Here is a 19,100-nt window from a genome sequence, read left to right as displayed (position 1 = left end):
TTTATGCGTTCACATTCGTTCGAAGTTCGAATATAACCCCGAGTATTTAAGAGAAGTTTATGTACGTTTTTGAAACAACCTTCTTGGTGGATATAAGCCACTGAGTGAGCAAATATTTTTTTAATCTTTATCTCCGTTACAGATGTCCTTCTCTTTTGCACGTGCATTATTTGTCTATTTTTATGAGAGTTAGTGATGCCAATGCAGTGCCGCTCAGGATTCTTGAGAAACTAAAAATTCTTAACGACACTACAATTGCGCTCACCACCTTCGGACATATAATGTTAAGTCTGATTTGCCCAGTAATTTGACTAGCTACGGCGCCCTTCAGACCGAAACACAGCATTGCTTACACATTACTGCTTCACGGCAGAAATAGGCGCCATTGTGGTACTCATAATCTAGCCTCCCATTTTTAAAGTTATAAGCCTATTACTGTCGTGAAGAAGTCACGCGCAATCGGACGTAATAAAACAATGGTTGTGACTTGTGGATATATTTCAGCATAATGTAAGAATGACGTCACATAGTTTCGCTGCAGCGCATGAAACACGGAGATACACTCTCGCTTCTCGATATTAATTATGTACCTCGGTAACATTCACTCCACGTGCATACTTAATGTACATCGCCGTATTGAATAATCGAACATGTTTACAACAGTGACAGCCTCGCGAACGATTGCGTTATGACTCAAAGTGCGAAATAACAGTCTTTAATGCAGTTTGATGAGGCAAAGAGGATTAGAGTCACAGGTGTCGGCACTGACCTGTATAAATACCACTGGACAGGCAGTTCCATATGTTTGACAGCTAATTGCTTGTGCCTTTTGTGCCACACCACTCGCGTCCAGAAATAGTAGATTTTACAACGAGTGCACAAAACGAACCATTTAATAAGATAAAATGGTTTGGTGGACGAGTTATAAACAATGCATTTCATTTCGATTCCGAGGAAATAAAACAGTAGTATAACATGGACATTTTTAAAAATTTTAGCAAATTTGAAGAAATTAATAAACACACGAAAAAACAAGACCTGTTTTTTTTTTTTTTTATGAAAATATGGGACAAGACGAGCAGGACGTTCAGCTGATGGCAACTGATACGCCCTGCTCATTACAATGTAGTGCCGCTCAGGATTCTTGAAACCCCAAAAATTTTGAGCGGCACTACAACTGCGCTCGTCACCTTGAGACAAGATGTTAAGTCTCATTTGCCCAGTAATTTCACTAGGTACGGCGCCCTTCAGACCGAAACACAGTAATGCTTACACATTACTGCTTCACGGCAGAAATAGGCGCCGTTGTGGTACCGATAATCTAGCCGGCATCCCGTGCAAAGGAGCCTCCCACTGGTAAACTGGTGGTTTCCCGCCGTTATATATATATATTTTTTAAATAATTAAATAACCTATCGTATTTTAATTTAAATTTTAATTTTAATATCTTTTATGCCTTAAAAAAGACATGAACTAAAGTAAATATTATAAAATAAAAAATTCTATCTCTGAACTTTTTATTGTGTTTGGCTGTATGGCTCATTTTCTTTGCGTTAATATACATTTATGAGTAGATACGTTAATGCACATGTGCACAAAAATCGATTTTGGGCAGTCTATATTAGCAATTTCAGAGCATAAGAAGTGAAAACTAATTTTGACGTATAATAAAAATGGCTGCGAGAGAAGCGTATAGTACTCTGAAATATTATTGTATTTTGAATCAGGTTCGGTCGTTTTCCGTGTCATCTATACTTCAGGAATCAACGCAATAATGTCCACATTTTTTTGTAAATAGTTTTTGTTTGTTTAGCTGAGGCTGTCACCACTAGTTTACTAGACCTAACCTAAGGAAACAACCTAAACAAACACTTTTTCATAATAAACGCCTAATTTATAGAAACGGCTCAAGGCGGAGCCTTTTTTTATGGAATAGGAGGACAAACGAGCGTACGGGCCACCTGTTGTTAAGTGATCACCGCCGCCCTCAATCTCTTGCAACACCAGAGGAATCACAGGAGCGTTGCCGGCCTTTAAGGTGTACCCGATTTTTTTTGAAGGTACCCATGTCGTATTGTCCTGGAACCGCCACACATCCAGATGGTGGGGATGATATCCTAACTTGTGGCGTGTCGTGCGAAGGTGGAATTCGGCGGCAGGAATCAGGTTGAACAGCTCTTCGGAACACTCCCCGTGATAAATGCGGTAGAAGACACACAATGAAGCGACGTCTCTACGGAACGCCAAGTGATCCAGCCGTTCACAGAGCACTGGGTCCCCGACAATTCGAGCTGCTCTGCGTTGCACGCTGTCAAATGGATCGAGCTGATACTGGGGTGCGCCAGACCAGAGATGACAGCAATACTCCATGTGTGGCCGGACCTGCGCTTTGTACAGCGCTTAAATGTGGGTCGGCTTGTAGTATTGCCGTGTTCTATTAATGACGCCCAGTTTCTTTGAAGCCAAGCCAAAGCCTTGCTCAATACACAACCTCGCACGTCTAGATATGGCTTGTGTGGCATTTCGCACCATCGTCGGTGTTATTAATGCGAAAACCGATCCAACACGCTGTGACATCTCGGAAACCGTTGGCCAATCCGAGAAATACACTCTGTCTTTCACATTTTTTCCAACTTGACATTTTTTGAAGCCAGAGGTTGAGTATAATGACATTCTTGTATTGAAGTAGCAAACATTCATGAATGAAAAATAGTAGTTGACAATTACTAGGTAAAACAGGTACGTAAGCCTTTCTGTTTGATAATCTGGTTCCCTGACATGACAGCTTACTAGGGTTGACAAATTTTTTGGTAATTAATGATATTTTACGGGGTATTTTGTAACACGTTGTATATATGCATTACTCTCTTGAAATGATATGAAGTAGTCTATATGTTTTTGGTCATTCGTATATGTATCGCTCTCTTATAACTTTACGCCTTATTCGCTTAGAATTCTTGAAAACCCAAATTCTGAATTACGCGCTCGTCAACATGAGATACAGATGTAATAAAATATATTCACTAGATCCACCACCCTTGAAAACCGTCATCTACCTAAGCTTGCACACTACTCATACATGCTTGCCAAGGTAGGCACTTTTGACCTGTACTTTAAAGAACCCTCTTATTAATAATTAATGCATAGTCGAGACCTTTCTCTTCCGGTATAACCGCTCCTTCCTCCACCTATAAATCTAATTCACTGTCATTGATCTACAGTCACGCATTATGCATACAATGACCTAAAAACGAACAGACGTATACGTAATTATCAACAAAAAAAAAGTAAGAATAGAAGCAATTTGACACATCAATAACTGTATGACACAAATATTTAACAACATAATTGGCATAATAACGAAAATGATTACACCAGCCGTGATTGTTACGACACCGGCTACATTCGAGACACGAAAGTAGCCCAGCGGTGGCCACGTGAAACTGCATAACCTGGTTATTGAATGCCTCTCGATCAAGTACATTAAGATTATTTAAATTAAATATAAGTGACCGTCGTCAGTATACTTTATTATTATAAATCTGCCAGCGAGCTAAATACTTACTATAATACTATAAATAGAATTAGATTCTAACTAATTTTACATTATTATAGTCGAAAGCAACATGCTATATAATGAAGAAACCAAAAAAACACTACATTTACGATATCCGTGGACCTAGTGCGACCTCAATCTTTCACTACCCTCTCGCCACCATAATTATATAAATAATAGTTCAAAAAAACTACACGCTTTATATAGAAAATCAATTTTAATAATTTTATAGATAAAAATAATATAAATTGATAAAAAAATCGTCGTTTGCAAATTGAATAATGGAATAAAGTTATCAAATTAGTGTATTGTCATCGGTCCTCGATAAATCTACAAAATTTGAATGAAATCTGAACGTTTAAATTGGGTCAAAATGGCGTCTAAAGGAGTCAGTTACAAACATACAAGTGAAGCTAATATAGAGCGCATAAAAAAATGTAATTACAAGGACTTATTGGTTGCATTTGCAAACAAATTATGATCGGATGTCATAACATCCGATCAATTATAGACGTGTCTTTTAAAATCCATAATAATGCTACATCAGCCTTAGGGGAAAAAGGTAGGTTTAGCTATTTAGAATCCCCTGGTGCCTGGACCTAGTACCCACTATCCTAGTGGATTCGTTACCAAATCTGCACATATTATGTAATTTTAAAGAATTTAATTTCGCCGAGTGTCGAAATACTGGGTTTCTATAAGCATGGTGCTTATATGGATAAATCTGGAAATACTACAATTTTTCTACACGGGTGTGTTGAGGCCCTCAGTTAACTCGTTCCTACAACTTGCACCTTCATAGCAGTTCTCAACATTTAATCATTATTTAATAGGATTACAAAAATCAATTTCGAAAGCACATTAACAATCGGTAAAGGATTAAACCTTTGTTGATTATCGTTCTTATAGGCTGAGTGATCTGTTATCTGAGTTCAAATTACCCGATATTTTTAACATGCATTTCAAAAAGAGATGAATATATTCAAGTACATTAGAAATCGAATACGAAAGAGGATCTGTAGTTCTGCAGCATACGCGGTTAAAAAGATTAGACAATTAACTGATATAGATACGGCGGGACTAGTATACTTTAGTTATTTCCATAGTATTATGTCCTATGGTATATTGCTATGGGGCAACGCTGCCGATATTAATACAATATTTGTGCTGCAGAAGAGGGCTATTCGCGCTATTTATAACCTAGGTCCTAGGGAATCATTGAGAGCAAAATTCAAAGAAATTAACATCTTGACTGTTGCTTCTCAATATATTCTTGATAATGTAATGTATGTTCATAGGCACATAAGTGAATTTGCCAGAAACTGTCATAACCATAATGTTAACACCAGGAACAGACAAACTGATGATGCCTACTACTCGGCCAAGTCGAGTTAGTAAGTCTTTTGTGGGGCGATGTATATGCTTTTACAATAAGATCCCAGAAAATGTTCAAAACAAAAGTATTACGTTATTCAAAAGAATTGTTAATAAAACGTTTGTGTGGTAAAGGTTACTATAACATAAATGACTTTCTTAATGATACCACAGATTGGGAATGGAGTGACCGCCCTCAGGCTATTAAATAATAAGTTTAATTGTACAATATTACATTTAAACATATTTATACGATGAAAAAAAAAAGCCCGCTGAGTTTGTTGCGCCCATTCTTCTCAGGTCTGAGGCATTCATTTTGGAATGGGTGGTAGTTTTTTTTGACTTTTAATAAGTGATCTCACATCCTATTTTGAATAAAAATATTTGAATTTGAATTTGATCCTCTTAAATTATAAAGTTAAAATGTATACGTACAAGCCTATGATATCAATATTCATTTGAAACTGAACAATGATACACGAGAAACAAAACCGCATAAAATGTTCGCTTAAACTTTGAATGTATTCGGAAACGTGCCAACAATCAATCATTGTCGTACCCAAACATCGATCACTTGCCGCGTGGTAACAAGAGTGGCATTTCGCGAGTTTACCAACATGTTATGCACGGCTGTCAGATGCAGGCGCTATCGGCAACGTTGATCCGAAGCCGAGCTTATCTAGATGCGTGCGCAATTATGAAACTGTAACGAGGCCGAACAGTAAGGCTTACGAGTAGCAGGATTCGTGATGACTGTATTGGTTTTGACAATAACAATACAAGATAAATCACATCAAATCAAAATCACTTTATTCATGTAGGTCAAGGAAATGACACTTATGAATGTCAGTTAGCTTTTCTTTTTATATCTACCGCCACTTCGGAAAAGGTTGAGCTTAAATGAGAAGTGGCAAGACATTCATTGCCATTCTTTTAAATCAACATTTACCGTTACAATATAATATGTAGTGATGCAACAAAAATACTCAAACGTAAAATACTCAACGCCTTACACGAGTAAGTAAAAAAAAGTAATTTAAATTAATACGTAAAAACAAGTGTTATTGAGTAGGAACAGTAGATGTATCAATCCATTGCATGACAATACACACCGTAAATAAATAAAGGTATTTTGCGAGCATTTTATTAGAGATTATAAAAAATATAATACCTTTATTCTAAAAACATGAAGCAGAGTTTATATTATACAGGATTATCCTAACTAACTGACGTATGGGCCAGCCATCGCCTCCCTCGACCATATTTTAGCGAAGGGAACGACCCGTCCCAAGTCACCGCCATAAGCAGTGTAGATTTAAGCAAGGATGATGAAAACTGTCATGAGAACTCAACCAAATAAGAAAAAAAAAAGAATGTACATAAATCATCAACCATAATAAGACAACGAAGTTGATTTTCAGATGATGGAAACGTAAAGTCTGACCACATATGCTCAATGCATGAGAGGTCAAACAGCAATTCGGATTTAAATGAAAATGAAAAAAGTAGCAAAGATTTGTGAGTTTTGTAACAATTACTAAATATGTATGGTATGTGGGATACGGCGATGCGGTAGTTAGTGCATTTTTAGTGATTTTGTTAAAAAAAAAATTGCCCCGAATGTTGAATATTTATTTGTATCACGTCATATTGGTTACATTTGAATCACAGGCATAAGAAAGCGGGCCTTATTAAAGAAAAATTGCAAGGGAGTTATGAAGAGTAATACTTCTATAGGCCCTAAGTAATAAATCGTACAAATAGTCGTTTTCTGCACCACAACGTTGTATTAATATTAGCTGCAGTATTTAGCCTTCTTCTTTTTGTTACTGAAAACCAGCGCCGCAACATTACACGTGACACTATATTAAGAATATTATTATTTTTTACTTCTCAGTATATTTATGTAGATCGATTTAATTAGTTTTCAGGTTTATTGTTGTGTAGTGATCAAATAAAAAAAGATTCACTAGCGGAGGGACAAAACCGTATCAGTCTTGTACGGTACTGACCTAAATCAAATCTAAAATTATTCAGCACGATTTAGATGAAAGTGCGCTAATAATGACGTTCACAATCTCTTGTGTACGTAACTCAATGCGGCGTGGCTTTACGGCAGTTTATTTCGGTACATTTTATAGTTACCGGATAGTTAGTGGGGAACAGTAGCGCCGCGCAGACTTATGGGTTCACTACCCTCTATGATTCGACAACCTCGTTTAATGATTTATGCAGCATCGAACTCATAACAAAGTCTAATAATATAGCTTAATATTATATTACAAAGCATATATTCGTAATGCAAACCTTTCAGTCAACTAACTGAGGAGTGAGGTGTCGTGTTTTGCAGATGATGAACAAAAAGGTAGAGATCTTGAATACTGTCAAGAAACGCAAGCTGCAGTACTTTGGTCACATAATGCGTAATGATAAGTACGACCTGCTCCAACTCATCATGCAAGGGAAAATCCAGGGAAAGCGTCCTCCCGGAAGAAGACGTACTTCGTGGCTTAAGAATCTCCGGACATGGTTCAACCTTAGCACAGGAGCTCCTGTTCCGAGCTGCTGTGTCAAAAATAAAAATAGCACTAATGAGAGAGGAGATGGCACCTCAAGAAGAAGAACTGAGATAAGCGGGTGCGGGGTAATGACTGCTCATTCAAATTCAAATATTTTTATACAAAATAGGATATAAAATTACTTATTGAAAGTCAAAAACTACCCATTCCAAAAGTTATGCCTCATACCTGAGAAGAACGGGCGCAACAAACTCATCGGGCTTCTTTTTTTATATAAAATATGGTTACAATGTAAAATCGTGCAATAAAATTTATTATTTAATAGCCTGTGGGCAGTCGCTCTATTCCCAATCAGTGGTCTCATTAAGAAAGTCATTTATTATACAGTAACATTTACTACACAAACGTTTTTAACAATTCTTTTGAATTTCGTAATTGGTCAGGGAACGATGACAACATATCGCTAAAAATAACAATCCCTTTTGTCTACTATAAATTTATATAAAATCTATTTTCCTAATGTGGCAGAGCTCTTTATAAGCTAGTCAAATGCCAAAAAGACAAGCAAAAGAGTCCAGTACCTTTTCAAGAATAGAACAGGCTCAAAATATTATGAGATTTTGTAAAACAAATTTTTAAGGATAAAAGGGTATCTTGACATAATTAACCAGAAAAAAGAACAACAAAACAAGAGGAGAGGAGAGAGAATCACCAAACAATTCGACAATCAACTAATTCGTTTTCTGATGTAAAACCTCAGTTACCTTTTATTTTAAAATAATGTGTACGCCTGGGCGATCACTATTGTCAATGACAACCAAAATACAAGAATAAAAAGGATTTTTTATGGAATAGGAGTAAAAGCGAGCGTACCTGATGCTAAGTCACAACCGTCGCCCACATTCTCTTGCAACACCAGAGGAATCACAGGATTATTATAGCAGCCTTTTAGAGATGTTCGTGTTTTTTGTAACCAACCACCCATGTCGTATCGTCCTAGGAACACCGTAATTTGGCGAATCTATTGGTCGATAAGTATCAGGCGATCTCATCTGAATCCTTCAACGCCTCATTTTTGTCAATCGATCCACAACAGTAATCCAATATGTTTGTGTTTTGGTAAAAAAATGTGCTTACTTTAGTAATTTTAAATGTGCTTACTTTATTTTTAATTCGTATTTTAATACGAATGCGAGATCAAAATCAGAAACAAAAATGCACAGAATTAAAAGTTTTACCAAATAATAAAACGAGACGATCCACGCTTCATTTAAATCTACTTCAATATCAAATTCCGATTATTATATGAGTTTAAGACACATTCGGAATTACTTATAACAGGCCAAAAGCTCGTATAAAAATACATGTAGGCATTCAGTAACATAGACTTAAGCAGTTTAAAAGACGGTACATTAAAAGTAAATACTATCCAACCAGATATTAAATCCATCTAACCCGACCCAGATATTAATATTAAACTCCAACCAGCATTTTCATACAAGACAATTTTTCACGTAATTCAAACTAATTAAAAATAAAAACGAAGCTTACTACTTTTTTATGATGTAACATTTCTAGAAGTTTCTCGACTTAGATATAGTGATTATCGGAAGATTACCAGCAGAGCCCTTATAAAAGAGTATGTGACGATAGCAATTTAGCAAAACTATGTGATTACATAATACTAATATATAGTTTCTTGATTTAAGAAATTATTCGTACTTGTTTTTGAGATATGAATTGAAAAAATAAAACAAAATCGACATAACAATATTCTCGTGGGACCTGGTGGGACCGATTTTATAGAGGTGAAAAACTTCAAACTATTACTACTTATATAAAATATTCCATCGAAACATCCATTGATATAATTTCTGAAGGTTTTGCACCCGATCAGTTAAGCTGATTCAAGCTACGAGATTCGGTTAATGTTTGCGTCTTTGGTTAATTGCGAGAAGAATTTGTCAAATTTGACGCCGATTATTCTCAACATACATAGTTTTCAGACGATTCAAAGGTGTTTTGTGAATGGTACGAACAAATATTGTCTGAGTTTGACATTATTATCGAGTTCAGAGGGATTAGAAAATGTTTCCAACAAAGCTTAACTGGCTCTGTCTACACAGTTCTTTGTATCTACAGCGGAGATGCAATAAAATGCCGTATTTATGGGCGGGCGCGTGCATTTTTTACTTTCTCGGTAAGGAATAATGTTTGCCACGGGAACGGTAAATAAACTTAAATAAATTCTGTCTCATAACTCTTTACACTCGTTTGCGAGTAATTTTAAATTAAAAATGTGCAATTTCTAGAGATTTCACTTAAGAAAAAACAGCGGGTGAATTATTGCAACGGTGTAAAAATGGACTCGCATTTAAATGCGAGGCCAGTGAATCTAATTAAAGATCCACAAGTCAACTATATTAAAGTAAAAAAATTGCTGCCCGCGGTGTTATACTACGTAAATAACCTTAGTTGCGACAGACACGTGTAATTATTCTTTAGGTACGAAGTCACCCGTAAGGTGCGCAGAATCCTCGTAAATACAAGTTGATTGTAGTGTACATGAATTTATTTATCAATGTGTTATAAGCCCAACGCAACTATAAACTGAGTGCGATTTAAAATTACGCTAAATCGCGGGCGTAGCTCTTTCTAAGATGTGAATAAGTGAACTTTCTGTAAATATTCTACATACTCTTTACTCCTTTTTTATGATGAGACGAGCAGGACGTTCAGCTGATGGTAATTAATACGCCTTGTCTATTTCAATGCAGTGCGGGCAAATTGACCGGGATTCCTAAGTTTACTGTGTTACTGTAGCTAGTGAAATTACTGGGCAAATGAGACTTAAACATCTTATGTCTCAAGGTAACGAGCGCAATTGTAGTGCCGCTCAGAATGCTTTGATTTTTCAAGAATCCTGGGCGGCACTACATTGTAATGGGCAGGGCGTATCAGTTGAACGTCCTGCTCGACTCGTCCCTTATTTTCATAAATAAAAAAAACCAATGATAATGAAAAATTCTTCAGAGTATGACTTAGGAAACCTCCTAATATCTGCATGTTTACGTTCGTAATAGTTGAGTAAGCAATAAATCGGGCTCGAGCTAGCCAGGGGGGTAGGGGGGAAGGAGGGACGGCACGATCTCGAGAGTAATTAGCATTCCGCTCGGCTTCTAATCGCTTCTAACTGACTCGCGACGACACAGACCCTACAATCACGACGCATCGTGACTCAAGTTGTCTACGACTCCGTCGTGTAATGTGGACATAATATGAGACATATAAATGCTCTCGTTAATGTTTTCAAATTGGTGTTGATTCTGTTATCAGGCCCGGTATCTGTAACTATACCTGGATCCGATATAATAATAAGACAATTCTATATAAATTATCTAAGGAAAGCCTTACTAATTCACGCCCATTACCAGGTGTGCAGAGAGGTACACAAGGGGTTTACATTCACAGTGAGGTTTCATTTTCTTTAAACAATCATCCCTCATCTAAGATTTGTTGAGAGAACACCAACCATCAGACGGCATTAAAATGTTTCACAAAAACTCAAACAAGAAATTTGTAATCGTAACATACAACTTATGGGACCAAAAACAAACCAAAAATAATGTGATGATGTTTTTCACAATTTTTCCATCGATTAATAAATTTTTTCTTTTACAATTACTAAAAATAAAGCTAAATTGTACTGATGTCCTCAGGTTTGTTCAGCCAAGCAAACAAATAAAAAAAATACTGTTATAATAATTACTTCTACTCGGACATAATCACGGCAAACAATGCAATAGGACCTACCTGACTACCGAAACGATCAAATCAAAGCAGCCTTCGATAGAATGGTGATAATTTCCCGCGTAAACCGGCGGCCATGACACATTCAATCACCAATTGTCAGAACGAAAGACAACAAAAAGCGACGCTCGCGGCGTTGCAAGTGGTAACCTCAGCTATTAGCGCTCGTGACAATCATAATGCAGACATTTAATGGGAAAATAATGTTCGCGACACTGATACACGTTTACGATGCGCCACGGCACGACAATTATGTACCTTTCATCATAATTAACATATTATACCTTTGTTATTTCAATAGTATCGAAGAAGAACACAAATATACTAATTCGACGCGAAAGGTCAGATATCTATGACAATATTGAGAGAGAGAGACTACAGAGTTGGCGATTAAGGAAAGGAAAAGAGACAGAGGACCACCACGATTATCCGCGATGATATGTTGTCGAAGAGCTTAACGCCAGAAATGACGCCGAATCGATAAGAGCAACTCAATAGTTTCAGAAGGGCTTGTAAAAACAAGCAAAATTTTGCAGCATCTTGAGAGACTTTTAAGAATAATGCGCGCAGGAAGTTTGAAGATTTATGTGGCGAAGTGCAGTAGATAACATTAAAATTTATAACGATTCAAATTATGCAACTGTGTCTCAGTATTATCGCAAACAGGTTCATCGCACATACACCAGTTACAATCTTGGGTAGTGAGCCAATAATTTTTAACTTTTGCGAATTTGATTTCGACTTTTGCACAGAATCTCGAGTAGAATAGGACCATCAGTTAGGAAGCGCCTCTTTGTATTTCAATTTGAAGGTATCGATGAAGTAACTAGTCTATTTAGACTTAACATCTTATAAGAGACTTCGAATGGAATGGACTGTTATCGCGGCGCTGAAATTTTGGCTACAAGAACCCTGAGTGACACTGTATTGATTGATTGTACCGCAGCCCTTTATAAGTGTCTATAAAATCTCCTAAAATTTTCATCATGAAACACGAAACAACATAATTCCTTTATAACAATGTGACCCGGTCACCTGTCACGGTTCTCGTTTACTTCCGCCACTTAGTTGCATTCATCCGCATCGCTCCAACTAATCCTGATTATCTACATCCACGGTGCAACGACCTTGTCACCAACTGATGTGATTCATCAATACTTTTATTTATAGCAACCCTATACACACGCGGTGATTAGTTATCGCAAACAGTGGCTGCCTTATCAATACCGCTGACATATTGGTTTTAATCAGCGTTAATAATTGGCAGAAAAGTAATAAAGGCATAAAATAAGTAAAGAAATTTAGATTTTCGTAATTTAGTATGTTCATTAGACGGATTAGGAAACGGTGTAATTTCAGAACGACGTAGAAGATATTGTGAATATACTGATAATTCTAGAGGATTGATGAAAGTAGATTCAAGTGTTGGGAAAGATCGGAGACGTTAAAAAACCAGGCAAATTAACAGTATTAGGAATATAATAATTGATGATAATAATAATGATAACATAACATTGTAATGAGAGAAAGAATTGAAGAGAGAGAAAAATCTTAGATATATAACATATTTTATTATATATAATATAGATTAATAATATTGGGACACGTGAATTGCAATTTCCATACACACTTCTATCGCGGGTAAGCTTACCACGTTAAGCTATACGTCCTCCCATTGACAGACAGCGTGTACGGATAAGGTCAATGACCGTCGATTAGTTTATTAGGACAGAAAAGTCAACGATAGCTACGATTTTTATCTCAAGTAGGCCATAACCGGAGATAGACTGAATATTGGGAACGGCCGTAAGTCTACATGCAGAAAGCCACTAAAGCCCAACAGCACGACTGAGAGTTAGCTGTTATACGCGTAATCTGTCCCCGCTGAACCCCCGACCGAACGCTGACATAATCTCGTTCGCCGAAACAACATTTGCTGGGTATGCCTCGTGTAGAAGCAATCTTCTTTTTTTTATTTTTTATGAAAATACGGAACGACACGAGCAGGACATTCAGCTAGTGGTTCTTGAAAAGCCCAATAATTGCGTTCGTCACCCTGAGACATAAGATGTTAAGTCTCTTTTGTCCAGTAATTTCACTAGCTACGGCGTTCTTCAGACCGAAACACAGTATAGTATACACATTACTGCTTCGCGGCAGAAATAGGCGCCGTGCTGGTACCCATAATTGATCGGATCCGGAGCGGGGGCCGATTCTTCGTTACAATGGCCACATCATTTTTTTTATAGAAAGGGAGGACAAATGAGCATACGGGCACCTGGTGTTAAGTGATCACCGCCGCCCACCTTCTCTTGCAACACCAGAGGAATCACATAAGCGTTACCAGCCTATAAGGAAGGTGTACGCGCTTTTTTTGAAGGTACCCATGTCGTATCGTCCCGGAAACAAACAAGGTAGCCCATTCCACAGCTTTTAGAATGTGGAAGAAAATTCCTTTGAAAACCGCACAGTGGACAAACGCCACACATCCAGATAGTGGGGAAGATATCTTAATGGAAGGTGGGATTCGGCGGCAGAAAGCAGGTTAAAACAACGAAGGGGTAGAGCGACTTGCAAAATTTATGATACCAATATTGATCCAAAGTTTAATACAATTGTTTATTTTATAAAGTGATTTCTACTATTAAATGCATATTGTTTCCGAATAAATAAACAAAATAAACCTTTTGCACGCTCTACTTAAGCTTATTGCCACTTCGAGACGGAAGAGATATGCAATTTCTTCTATTTTTTTACAAATCGTGAATTCAAATTCGGAACGCTGATGACACCAGAATGCTGCCCAAGTAAATAATTGTATAAAAACTTTTCGGTTCTCAATTGCATTTGATTTTTATCAAACTTATTTGTTTAAGTCTTATTTTTAAGGCATAACAGGTCTACACAATTTTGAAGTGTCTCTCTTTAAATATATAACAGTGAAAATTTGTAACTCATATTGACTACTTTCTATACGTTTTTTTATGAAAATGAGGGACGAGACGAGCAGGACGTTCATCTGATGGTAATTGATACGCCCTGCCATTCTTGAAAACCCTCAAAAATCCTGAGCGGCGCTAGAATTACGCTCGTCTGCTTGAGACATTAGATGTTAAGTCTCATTTGCCTAGTAATTTCACTAGCTACGGCGCCCTTGAGACCGAAACACAATAATGTTTACACATAATTGACTATTAACTTAATTATTTAATTAATAAGTAATGTCTTTTATCAAATCAAAAATCACTTAATTCATGTAGGTCACGGAAATTTGGTTGAGCTTATGAGAAGAAGGCTCAAGAAACTGATTGCGATGCTATTGGACGAATATAAAATACTATATTATAATACGTACTCGTATCGGTATTATAAAATTTCAATATAGTCTCGCGCCTGTCACCTTGACACCTGTCCAAACACACGCATACTTCACACATTCACGTCAAATATTTGGACGGACAGATCTAATACAGATAAGTTAACGGTGCATCGTGTTCCTGCTCAGGTGACACCCGATAGTTTATTCACCTTTAGGATTGCCCGTCGGGGATCTTCGGGGATAAGTACGTGCTTATTTGAGTTATTTTCACAGCATCATCTCGTACGGCATTTGTTTTTTTTTATAGCAAAAGCACTGACACAGAATAATATTGTATAATCTTAAATAGAAAATTCTCGTGTCACGTTGTACGTAATTGAACTCCTCCGAAACGGCTCGACCGATTTTCGTGAATCATAGCGTGCATATCGGCTAAAGTAGAGAATCGGCCACCCCATTTTTTTTTATTATTTTGGACAAAATCGAAACAGGAACAAATCTTAATAGATTTATTCCTGTTTCGTACATTAAGTAAGTAAGTACTCACATAGATACAGAGCACGCAGGGTGCCGTCACTCCTTCACACGAGGTCTAGCGGCGAGGGCGCGGTCGTCTCATCTGACATACAACGCGAGCACAGCTGTTGACAAAATATGATCATTAAATGAAAGGTACGTGGGATATTTTTTAAAGTTGGGGACCGAGATAATGGCCTTGAGGCATCTAGCAGAGCTAGGTTACCTCTCTCGCACAAGATTGCCATAGATTTAATTCAGAATTGGGAGCATTTTTAATTTATTACAAACATAATACAATTTTCTTTACAAAACTAACATATCTATGTCATGTTTAAAAAGTATTGGTGTAATAAATCTTATTATCTTGTCAATGTACCAATTTATTTTCGGTTTTTAAATTCATAATAATATGTTCGATTATTCGATACTTTATAAGATCGGCAACGCTCTTGTGATTCCTCTGGTGTTACAAGAGAGAGAGGGAGACCGGTTGTTTTATAAAATTGTTACACAGCAGATGTGTCAATAAATTCTCTCATAGAAAATATGTCCATACAAAACAAATATTTAAAATAAAAATAATTATGGGTCCCAAATCGAAATAAAAACTATCCTATATCTCAAGCTGGACTAAACTGCACTCCATGAAGTAATCCCTATTAAAACCCGTTCATTAGTTTAGCAGTTCAATGGAAACAAACATCAGGACACTGGATTGACATATAGATTACATATATATATATATAATATATATATATATATATATATATATATATATATATATATATATATATATATATATATATATATATATATGTATATGTAGGTCCGGGGATCGGTAATCGATCCATTCGTACCAATCCAAATAGGAAAACATTCATTGTACGTTGTTCCTTTCTTTTAAAATACTATGTTACTTAAAAAGAGTTATTAGTTTTTGGCCATTCTTTCGATTGGCATCATAAGAGTAGGGGTGTTTTTTTTTTACATTTAAGTCGGTTCGATTCCCAGACGACGAATTACTAACTTTTAAAAATAACATAAAGTCTTGTTTCAGTAAAATAGCCTATCTTCGATATTTAAGGTACTTTCCCTTCATGTCCCATAACTTTGGGACATCCTGTATATACATATTTAAGATACACATTTGTTCTCCGCGATATAAAAAAAACAGTTTAAAAATCTCAAACGACCAAATCCTAATACAATATGCGATATACCTGTACTATTTATACATCTTTGGTCACAGACCTCAATCTGTGACTATTTTCAGGACATTTAAAACACAAAACAAAGTGATCAGAAAATACATTGTTAACAATATTCACTACGGGACAGAAGCAATATAGCCCAAAGTAAAACCTCACGTTCCATATATTGACGAGCCATTTTAAAACTAGGCCACTAATTAAGTGGGCTTTCAACAAAAACCTCATCCCGAGCTACGTTGATGAGCGCTTCTGGATTCCGACAATCGGCGACCTTCGCGCGATCCCCTATCGTCGTACTCCCCAGCTATTGTATCGTCAAGCGATTAACAACCTTATGAATCGAGATTTTACGCTCAAGATTTGTTTATATTTGTGTGAGTGATTAGATACGATCAGGTTTGCAGCTTGTGAGAGCAGATGTTCGTTCATACAATGTCTTCCTATTGTGTAAGTGGTCAATTGTTGGTCAATACCGAATCAGAATAGGAGGCAGATCAGAGATTTAATACAGGGGATTCTTTTTTCTACTATAGAAAGCTAAAGCTTATGTCTGTTAATCCTTTTCAATATTTACTTATAAAAAAGATTTACAACTTTTTGATTTCAATAAATATTTTCGTTTGAATAATGCAATAATATCGTAGGTAAAAACCAGGTTATCAACTGTAAAGATCGTGTAGATGAAGCCACAACCTGAGAGTTGAACAAGACATAAACAAGATATCATCGATACGTCACTCGAACGGTTGACTCAGTGGAAGAGCACTCGCACGGAACGCGTGAGGTTGCGGAATCGTTCATTTAAATTATGTTTATAAATTTAATTTGTATAGTTAATTCCAGAAGAGATTGTTTATATTTACAAGAGCGACATCTCAAGTCAATTTCCTAATATGCAAATATTGGGGTTGAGCAGGTTATCAACTGTAAAGTGGATCCTGTAGATGAAGCCGCAACCTGAGAGTTGAACAAGACATATATCACGAAACGTACCTCGAACGGTTGGCTCAGTGGAAGAGCACTCGCACGGAACGCGAGAGGTCGCGATTTTTCAAATCGTTTCAGTAGTTTCGGAGCCTATTCATTGCAACCATACAATTAAATCTTTCTTCATTATATTATTATTAGTAGAGATAATTAGTAACGCCAAAGATGTACAGTGTACTGTCTAAAATATGATTAAGCATTTTATTGTTGAAAATAAAATATTTATTAGTATAATTTCACGAAATAGCTCAAGCCTTACGAGAAACCCAATAGGCCGACCGCTCCGTAATCGTTTCAACCGCAGCTCTCAATAACTGTGAACCCCACACCCAACACCGATTACGGCTCAATTTCATTGTGAACATAACGCCAACTGTTTGCATATCATTCTAAATAATTCTAAATGTAAACTTGAAGAAAAAGAATACCGTTATTCTAGTCGCAATATCTTTCAAGCATAATAATTATTTCGTTCGGGAAGCTCCGTAAAATCTTCTCGTCCCAAATATCGAAGTGTCTGAAGACAAAGTTTATCAACCAGTGTGTGTTGCCAGTGATGAATTAGGGTACGCAGACGTGGTCGCTAACTATGGGGGGGCTGATGAGAAAGCTCGTGGTCGCTAAGAGGGCAATGTAGAGGGCTATGCTCGGAGATTCCCTGCGAGATCGAATCATAAATGAGGAGATCCGCAGGCAAACCAGAATAACCGACATAACCGAAATGATTGCGAAACTGAAGTGACAGTTTTCTGGGTTTCCACGGAAGACCAGCGTTGTGGATTCTTTCGAAACCACAACTATGCTGAGTTGGGGGCCCATTGGCGTCATTAGACCATAATTAGAATGTATAATGACGTCAATAAACATTTTTTCTTTCTTTCAGTGGGCAGGGCACATAGTTCGACGGACAGATAGCCGTTTGGGCAGTAATTATACACAATTCAATGCAAAGATATTCTCTAAACCGCCCTCAACTATATGTAACAAGTTCTGACCTAGCAAACGTTATTTTGCCTGCAGTTAAAAACCTACTGGATAGATTTCAATTCAGTTTTATTCCTTAGACACTTGCCCCTATTTGAAACAAAATATTGCGATATCTTCATTTAACATAACATTATTAAAGTTTTAAGAAACAACGATTTTCATAAGCTCAGTCATATATACTCCTACCAATTCGCGGGTATCAGCTAGTTATAAATGAAATCCGATTCGATGGTCCGATTGGCTTACGCTAATATAATACGTACATAGATAATGATCACCGTAGAAGCATGCCTCGCTGTACTGCCAGCCGGGCTGATCTTTATTCAAAGTCTCGTTTATTTAAAGTTTACTAATTAGGAGAAAATTAACGGCTTGCTCTCTGTGTACGAATATTATGCAGTTTCACTTTTGTTACAAACTAATTGTCGTGAGTTTCATGAGCGGAGCACTTGCTACGAACCCAGCCTCGCATACGTGTGAACATTTGTAATAGTTTATATTTCGAATCAAGAGTAGCCGTAGAAGTGACTTAATATGTATTTTCAACGGTCCTCCGGGGCAGTTGAGAATGAGAAGCAGTTGTTATAAAGATAAATATCCGGACGACCGAGCTCAGATTTTTAAGAATGTACAAAACTTGAACAACAAAAAACTAATAGAACCGGGGTCTTCTGCTTTCCGGATCACCCAATGTCCCATCTGAGCTATTACAGTCTTGTTACATAGTGGCGAAATTTACCTTTGTATTCTTATGTTATTGTAGCTGTTTCTCATTAAAACACGGATAAAACTACATTTTTTAAATTGAAACCTAGCTA

General features: G+C 36.8%; 2 protein-coding genes across 2 annotated transcripts in view; both read right to left on the bottom strand.

The window, feature by feature from the left end:
- LOC126978124 (protein kinase C and casein kinase substrate in neurons protein 1) overlaps window positions 1-19,100 on the bottom strand; it is a 147,631-nt gene that overhangs the window by 106,537 nt on the left and 21,994 nt on the right. Inside the window, exon 2 of the mRNA XM_050826862.1 lies at window positions 15,126-15,219. The gene's annotated coding sequence lies outside the window, so the exon portion shown is untranslated. The remainder of the gene's footprint in view (window positions 1-15,125; window positions 15,220-19,100) is intronic.
- The window catches only part of LOC126978163 (RNA-binding protein 41-like), a 298,020-nt gene continuing 281,122 nt past the window's right edge, over window positions 2,203-19,100 (bottom strand). Inside the window, exon 6 of the transcript XR_007732529.1 lies at window positions 2,203-2,382. The gene's annotated coding sequence lies outside the window, so the exon portion shown is untranslated. The remainder of the gene's footprint in view (window positions 2,383-19,100) is intronic.

Source organism: Leptidea sinapis, chromosome 47, assembly GCF_905404315.1.
Source record: "Leptidea sinapis chromosome 47, ilLepSina1.1, whole genome shotgun sequence".
Taxonomy (NCBI): Eukaryota; Metazoa; Arthropoda; class Insecta; order Lepidoptera; family Pieridae; genus Leptidea; species Leptidea sinapis.
Note: the sequence above shows the minus strand (reverse complement) of the source record. Positions and strands in the feature narration are given on the sequence as shown.